The sequence below is a fragment of the Mus pahari genome, chromosome 14 (genome assembly GCF_900095145.1).
Source record: "Mus pahari chromosome 14, PAHARI_EIJ_v1.1, whole genome shotgun sequence".
Taxonomy (NCBI): domain Eukaryota; kingdom Metazoa; phylum Chordata; class Mammalia; order Rodentia; family Muridae; genus Mus; species Mus pahari.
The window spans coordinates 64437279-64444895 of NC_034603.1; the positions used below are offsets into that span (position 1 = coordinate 64437279).

General features: G+C 51.7%; 1 protein-coding gene across 2 annotated transcripts in view; it reads left to right on the forward strand.

Annotated features, from left to right (window-relative positions):
* Positions 1-1335: 1335 nt before the first annotated feature.
* Sp6 (Sp6 transcription factor) overlaps positions 1336-7617 on the forward strand; it is an 11097-nt gene continuing 4815 nt past the window's right edge. Inside the window, exon 1 of one of the 2 annotated variants that reach the window (XM_021213600.1) lies at positions 1336-1371. The gene's annotated coding sequence lies outside the window, so the exon portion shown is untranslated. Of the gene's footprint in view, positions 1372-6532; positions 6810-7617 lie in introns of those variants that run through there. The other variant, XM_021213601.2, reaches the window with a different exon arrangement.

The window sequence follows — 7617 nt, forward strand, 5'->3', positions numbered from 1 at the left end:
GGAGGAGCTAGGGTGGGGGTTCCCTGGCTTGCTTCTGGGAGGGAGGTAGCAAGCAAGCCTTGAGATACTGGGTTCAGTGCATGTGCTGCGTGAGTGTGTGCGTGCGTGCGTGCGTGCGTGCGTGTGTGAGGTGAGGTGCACTGGAGCACCTGTCCTCAGTGTTCAGAGTGCCTGTGGTTGGGAATGGGACATGTCTTATGGTAAGACCTCAGGAGGCCTTTCTCCTATGTGGGTCAGAATGCCTAGTTCAGAGAGCTTCAGAAGCCTCCTGTTTAATCTCCCTTCTTCCTCCTAGTCTTGTGTCTCACTCTCTGCTCCAGGACATACTCCAGTCAGCCAGTGGACACCCTAAATTAGGCTCCTGTAAACAGGGCAGGGAGGGGGGCATCTGGATTCCCCTCCAGGCCCTTGCACGTCCCAGTCGCTCGTCACTTGGCTTCCCTGTGGGTCCAGGTGGGCTGCTGTCTGTAAAAGTCCACGGTGGGCTTCAACTCTTGTCTTAAGAGACACTTGGTCCATCCCAAGCCACCCAGTCCCTACTCAGTGAGAAACAGCGGCTTCTTATCCACTTGAGAATGGGGTACCAGACTCAGAAAGTTTTACATTGGCTTCTTCTAGGAGGGTTCCAAGTTGGGATTTGAACAAAACAGACATAAATCACTATGGGTGTAAGGGTGGTGAGAACAGACTCCTGAAAGTAACTAGAACTCCAGTGAGAGAGAGGGGGGGGGGAGTGAGAGTGTTTGGGTGAATGTGTTTGTATGTGAGTGTGAGTTTGAGTGGATGTGTTTGTATGTGAGTGTGTGTGAATCTGGGTGGATGTGTGTGTGTGAGAGAGTATTGTGTGTATGTGTGTATGAGTGTGTGTGTGTGTGTGTGTGTTGGGTCTTAAACAGTGGAACCTTCTTTTCTTTCCCACGAAGTTCAAGTCAATGGAAGAAAAACCTCAAAAGCCCAGGGAGGCGGGGTGGGGGGAGGCTGGGATTCAGGGAGTTCCAGCCCCACCAGTGCCTCCCCCCCCCCAGCAATGTGCTCATTTCCTACATCCCACAAGAGCCACTTGGTCTGTCTCCCACTGTCCACCCTGGACTCTGGAGATGGAAGTCCTGTGCAGCACCCTGCCCCCACCTCCAGCTTCCTGGCAGCTTGGAGAGACTCAGATCTCATCCACTACCACTCCCCCCATGAGAATCAGGCCACTGCTTCCTGGATTATCCTAAAAGCTTCTAAGGCCGTGAGGACTTGGCAGCATCCTGCCTGTTCTCCCACCTCCCTCTTTGGCTCCAACTGTCGCCTCCTTTATAAAGCCTGCCTCTCCTATCACCTCACGTGCCTCTCACTGCTTCTGCCAGCTCCGGGCTCCATGGACTGGTAAGCGAGGCTATCCCCTGTCTAGCACAGGGACCTCTGCAAAGAAGACCAGGTCTCCACTCTAAAGAGGTCATGGAGAGAGATCTGGAAAGCTTTGTACTTTCTCAGTTTAAGAAGGGGGATAAAAGGGAGATGGAGGGTGTGGGGGGGGGCAGAAAGGATCTCTGGGAAAGTCTTTGGAGTGGGTTGGGCTGAGATCTGGGCAAAATGTGGGGCAGGGATTCAAGACTGGGGACTTCAATTTGAGAGAGAGTATGAATAAAGATGACTAGACATACAGGGTGTATACACGCATGCACGTACACATGCATGCACACATACACACATGCACATGCACACACATGCGCGCGCACACAGACACACACACGGGCGCACACACACGGCCATGAAAAACACCTGCAGAGATTATAAGAGAAGAACACTGTACCTGTCTACATCTGGTACATCTAATACACACAAAGGAGGGAAGATTCACACAGGTGTATACACACACACACACACACACACACACACACACGCACAATGCTGTTCTAAGAGGGGCTCATCCTTTAGATTGAAAACAGGTTATTGCTAGTGACATTTGGATTTATCAGTGAATCAGCACTAAGTGCCTGGCCATGGCAGATGCTCAGTGTCTTTTAGATAAATAAAACTGTCTGATCCCATATCTGGACTCTGCCTGGTTCTCCAGGAATCTGGGAGAGTCAACAATAACAGAAGAAAGAGCTGGTGTCCAGGGTCACTAGCGTAGGAAATAGTGAGGAACCAGAAACCCAGAAACTAAAAGATAAGGTCTAGCCTGCTCTACCTCTCACTTTCTCGATGACTTTGAACTATCTCTCTGTTGAAGGGTTCAGTTTTCCTATCAGTACTTCAATTAGATAATTTTTATTGTTGGAACAATTTTGTTGTTGTTGTTGTTGTTGTTGGAGGCAGGGTTTCATGTAGCCCAGGCTGGCCTTAAACTTACTATATAGCTGAGGATGACCTTGAGTTCCAAAGCCCCTACCTCTACCTCCCCAGTGCTGACATTCCAGTGTTCATCACTACACCTAGTTTTGTTTGGTGCTGGGGACTGAACCCAAGGCTTCATACATGTTAAGCAAGTCCTGTGCCAACTGAGCTACCTCTCCAGCCCCTCAGAGTGTACAGGCAACCTGAGGTCTGGAAAGGAACATGTGTGTGAAATGTGATTTGTCCCCGTGATTTAAAGTACATCAATTCACCCTGTCAGACACAAGATATTAGGACTTTGAACCAAGGGATCTGTTAAGAATGTTGTCTCTTGCTGGGTGGTGGTGGCGCACGCCTTTAATCCCAGCACTTGGGAGGCAAAGGCAGGTGGATTTCTGAGTTCGAAGCCAGCCTGGTCTACAGAGTGAGTTCAGTGAGTTCCAGGATAGCCAGGGCTACACAGAGAAACCCTGTGTCGAAAAACAAACAAACAAACAAACAACAAGCAACAACAACAAAAGAATGTTGTCTCTTGCTGGGCAGTGGTGGCACACACCTTTAATCCCAACACTTGGGGGCCAAAGGCAGGCAGATTTCTGAGTTCCAGAGTTCAAGGCCTACAGAGTGAGTTCTAGGACAGCCAGGGCTCGAAAAACAAAAAACAAACAAACAAACAAACAAAAAGGTTTCTTTCACCTTGGAGACCCAGGGCCATCACTTTTTGTCAGAATGAAGCCAGACAGAACGGCAGGCAGAATGTGGGCTTCGGAGCTCGAGTTATCTGGACTCAGTTTCCTCTTGTGTCTTTTAACATGTCTGTAATCTTGGGCATTTAGCTTCTTTGATCCCTGGCTTTCTCATCTGTCCAGTGGGAATGATAGCAATAATTACTTCTTCGCATGTCGTGAGAATTAGAGGTATGTGTGAGGACTAAGTACCCGGACTACATATAGTAGCTACTAAATAAATAAATGCTGCTTCTGATGAACATACCAGCCAAGGAGGCGGCTGTAGGCACAGCATGAATCGCTTACAATAAAATGTATTTTATTGAGGGCTGGCAGGTTAATGGAAACAGAGACTTGGGGAAATCTGTCTAATGCTTTGAGATAACAAAAGAAAGAGAAGTCCTGTGCCAAGCACACCTCCATTCAGTTTTGAGTCAGGATGAGAACAGGGACCGGGGTGACCTTGGTAGTCAAGTCAAGGTTAGGTCACCAGCTGTCATTTGGTAGGAAAACAGCTAGCAAGTGGGAAATCGAATGAGTTGGAAACCAGGGAACGAAGTCTAGGACGACTGGGAGAAAGAGAGACAGGCAGGGTAGAGAGGTGGTACGGCTGAACGGTATAGGAGCAACCTCCCTACAGGAATCTCATGCGAATAAGCCACAAGCAGTGGTGGGGTCTTTGCTCCAGGATGGGGCAGTGTTAAGGCGAACCTGGGGTGGGGTTTCTGCCAATCTCTTCCCAAGGTGCTTTCCAAGAAAAGATGAGCAGCACGGGGGTGAGGTGGGGAAAAAGGTAGTCTGACACCTGTAAATGGATATATGGATTCGAGATGACCTTAGACTGGCCTGTTATCTCATGCCCTGCCCGCCTGAGCCTTAGCACCAGCTTTGCCTGCCTGACCCAAAGAGTAGTAAATCGGTGGTTCTCAACCTCCCCGAGGCTGCGACCCTTTCATACTGTTCCTCATAAAATTATTTCCCTTTTGCTTTATAACTGTAATTTTGCTACTGTTATGAATCACAATATAAATACCTGACATGCAGAATATCTGATCCTCCACCCCCAAGGGGGTCGAGCCCCCGCACACCACCGGTTACAGTAGATGCAACAGACTATGGAAAACTGGGAAGGGGGAGTGGAATAGTGAGGGATCTAATTAGAGTTACTTCAGTAGTCACTCAGGTCAGGCTCTGCTTCCTACATGGTGAACCTCTAACTCTGCTGGAGCTGAAGTGTGAACTGAGAACACAAACCCCTCTAGTCGGGATTTGGAGGCTGGGAGGATCCTGTTGATAAACAGTGTGAGTTTGGACATCCAAAAGGGATGCTTAAGAGTCTGTTATGTGATCCTGAAGGCAGGGAAGAGGAAGCTCCTGGCAGGTTACCAATCTCTCCCTAATATGTCTTCCATTTCCAAATGTAGATCCTTTACTTCCAGGTCAAGTGAAGAAGCTGAGGCATAGAATAATCTAATCCTCAAGGGTCAACATAGTAGATGCTGCACTGGGTTCAGAATTTAGGTTCTTGAATTTCTACTCCAAAGGGCTTTGTGGATGTACTTTACTCTGTACATGTAACAAATTTATTTTTAAAAAAAAATGATTAAGGGTTTATTCTGTTTCTAGCAAGGACCTCACAGAATTTGCTCTTTTGGATACAATTTATTTAAGCCCCAGGGAAGCCTCCCAGTGTGTACCCAGGTTATCCAGGTGAAGGACTCGGGTTTTAGAAAACACACAGGTGCTCAAATGACTAGAACACTGACCACTAGGAAGGCGTGCACACTAGGGGAAAGCTATGCACATACATAGGTGTTCAGAAGCCTCATGGACTTAGTTAAGCTGTTTCAAAGCCTTACTTCAGTGCATCGCAAGCGGCAAGGCAACAGAGGGCAGGTCAACTAGTCAGAATAAAATGAGAACCTGTGATCCTGGGAGTTGGAAAGTTGAGGCTGGAAGATCTCTGTATGTTTGAGTATGTTCAAGGCTAGCATGAACAACTGAGTCATGCCAGTCTGGGCGAGAGAGAGAGAGAGAGAGAGAGAGAGAGAGAGAGAGAGAGAGAGAGAGAGAGATTAAATCAACCTAATTTCAGAAACTGACTGTAAATGTGCATAGGGAAAGCCAACAGCGGTAACAAAAGAAACAACGAAAATCGCTTTGAAATCCTGTGGGTTTTTGTTTGTTTGTTTTTTGTTATTTTTTTTAAAGGGTCAGCAGGGCAGTGGTGGCTCGTGCCTTTGATCCCAGCACTTGGGAGGCAGAGGCAGGCGGATTTCTGAGTTCAAGGCCAGTGTGGTCTACAGAATGAGTTTCAGAACAGCCAGGGCTATGCAGAGAAACCCTGTCTCGAAAAAACAAAAAAACAAAACAAAAAACAAACAAACAAAAAGGTCAAGTCCCCTCAGGAGGTCAATGCACTCCTGAGGGTGGGAAAGCGGCAGGGAAGAGCTACTTCCAATCTGGCCATCAGGGCAGAGAGTTAGGGGGACTCTGGTACCCACCTGAGCTGGGGGTAGAGCAGTGTCTTAGGATTTCCACCAATTCGGATCTTGAGAGTTCTGTGTAGGTGAGTGGCTGTGTGGCTGTTCTGAGAATGTACCAGAATGCGGCTCTGCACGCGCGCGCTTATTTCCTCCAAAAGACCCTTCTCTAAACTTATACTCAGCTGAGACTAAGAAAGAGCCCGCGACAAAAAGCCTTGTTCAATCCGTTGCTGAAATGTTCCTTCCCAGGCCCTTTCAGATGCCCGCCCAACTCTCCGATCCCAGTGCGCGCCAGCGAGGGTGTCAGGCGCAGGCTGAGCAACCCGGACCGGGAGGAAGGCGGAGGGTTTATGAGGTGGATTTCTGTGGTACCCCGCTTGCCGGAAACTGAGGAAGACATTGAGGGCATGGTGATCACCCAGAAAGGCCAGTGACGGGAGAGAGGGGAAAACAGGGGGAAAGTTCAGCGCATGGTGGTGGTGGAAAGGGGCGGGGTAGCGGGGTAGCCAAGATACAACTCTCATGGCTTAGTCCTGGGTGTGGGTCGGCCAGAAACTTAGTCTTCAAATCTGTTCTCCACCCCCCACTCAGTTCTAGCACTGCGGGGCTAGGACGGGTGGGTCAAAAGCACTGGTAGCCACGCGTGCCCTAAGAAGGCTCCGTAGTTTCTCCAGGACCCTCTGTCCTTCGTCCCATCCAGTATCTGAACCTTGTTCCCGGCTTGGATCCGGCCAGCTCCGGGTTAGATTTCGATGGGATCGGACGGATCTCCGAACTCGGGGGGAAAAAACTCTCCCAACTCAAGCTCTTAACTCCAAAGTGGTGGGGACCTGGGAGGAGTGAGGGAGAGGGAGGGAGGTGGCCTGGATAGCCATCCCTCTTGTCTGCCCCCTCCTCGCTCTGGGCTGGGCTTCGCCTCCAGCCGAGCCAGCAAGGGTTAAAGGCGGCCGCAGGTGAGATGGGCGGGGCCGCGGGTTCGGGGGAAAAAGGAGCGCAGGGGAGAGGATGAAGGCAGAGAGCGCGGTGAGTCACGGGCGGAGCTGGCCTCGCTCGCTTGCTCGCACACTCGCTCACCGGCGCCCGCCCGCCCTCCGCCCTCCCGCCGGCTCTCACTGCCTCCACGGTCGCGGATCGCCCAGCCCGGTCGCAGCCTCGGCTTGCCCTCGGCTCCTGTCCCACGCCGCTGAGAGCAGGCCAGCGCGCAGGGCCCATGAGCGCCCGTCTGTAGCGCGCCAGCCTGCGGTGCCCCAAGCCCGAGCGCAGCCGCCAGGTAGGAGCCCGGGTCCTCGCGGTCACGGGTGCGCGCTGCGGAGATCTGGGGTCAGGGGGTGGGTGGGGGAAAGGTGTTCGGAACACACCGCAGCCTACGCTGACTTCTTGGGGAGGGAGGCGTCCTAAAGGGTCCGAAGGGCTGGGAGCCCCGACGGAGGAAAAACCGGGAGGACGAGAGGGACCAAGGGAGTTTGGGAACTGGGGAAACTGGAGCAACTGGGACAACCGGAGGATTGAAACATTGAAAACTTTGTTTGAACGGAAGTCCCCACCGCCTGGGTACCGGGAAACGGGAGAGGCAGCGGATCCAATGGGACTTAAGGGCGTCTCTACCGTCTTTCTCCAATTGGGGAGCCTATGTGCTCGCTCCTTTTTCTTTTCGTGCAACCTTGATGGCAGGCCATTACACGCTAGGCCAGGGCTTAGGCTCTCTGTCCAGAGAGGCCCCTCTGCAACCTGGTCATCTTAGCCTTCCCATCCCCCAGACCCTGGGGCAGTTCCCAGGCGCCAGAAGCTCTTAGGGTCCCAGGATCTCACTGCTCCCGCTCCAACCCCTTCTGGACTGCCCCGCCCCGGCCTGAGGCTCCGTTCCTGCTGCTTCACTCAGTCCCTTTCTTGTGGTAAGGCAGCCCGAGCCTGAGTAGGCACCCGGGTCCTCCTCTTCCTTGCCTCTCCCAGACTATCAATGCTACCTCCCTGGTCCCAGAGTCGGAAGGTGGTAGGGTCAGCTGAGTCCTGCTTGGGAAAGGCCCTAAATCATTGGTCTCCTGCACTCTGCCTCCCCCCCCCCCCCCCCCCTGCCCCCG